The sequence below is a fragment of the Pristiophorus japonicus genome, unplaced genomic scaffold (genome assembly GCF_044704955.1).
Source record: "Pristiophorus japonicus isolate sPriJap1 unplaced genomic scaffold, sPriJap1.hap1 HAP1_SCAFFOLD_585, whole genome shotgun sequence".
Taxonomy (NCBI): Eukaryota; Metazoa; Chordata; class Chondrichthyes; family Pristiophoridae; genus Pristiophorus; species Pristiophorus japonicus.
This window is the reverse complement of record NW_027254494.1, coordinates 165,075-165,981: the sequence shown is the minus strand read 5'-3', so window position 1 is coordinate 165,981 and position 907 is coordinate 165,075.

Sequence of the window (907 nt, the reverse complement as noted above, 5' to 3'; positions counted from 1 at the left end):
ATTCCTCAACTCATTCTACTCATCATTGCACTCATCATTCAATGCATAATTCCACATATCATTCCACACATCATTCCACACATCGTTCCACACTTCATTCCACACATCATTGCTCACCTCATTCCACTCATCAGTCCACACAGCATTCAAAACATCATTCCACATATCATTCCACACAGCATTCCATACATCATTCCACATATCATTCCACGCATCATTTCACATCTTATTCCACACATTATTCCAGACATCATTCCACATCTCATCCCAAACCTCATTCCACACATCATTCCACACATCATTCCACACATCATTACACACATCATTCCGCACATCATTCCAGACATGATTCCACACGTCATTCCACACCTCATTCCAAACATCATTCCACACATCATTCCACACCTCATTCCACAACTCATTCCCACATTATTCCAAACATCATTCCACACGTCATTCCTCATATGATTCCACACATCATCCCACACGTCATTCGACACATCATTCCACACCTCTTTCTACACATCATTCCACACATCATTCCACACATCATTCCACACATCATTACACACATCATTCCACACATCATTCCAGATATCATTCGACACGTCATTTCACACATCATTCCACATTTTATTCCACGCAACATTCCTGAACTCATAACACTCATCATTCCACACATCATTCAATACATAATTCCACATATCATTCCACACATCATTCCACACTTCATTCCACACATCATTCCTCACCTCATTCCACTCATCAGTCCACACAGCATTCTATACATCATTCCACATATCATTCCACACAGCGTTCCACACTTCATTGCACACATCATTCCATACCTCATTCAAAACATCATTCCACACATTATTCCACACATCATTCCACACAACATTCCAAA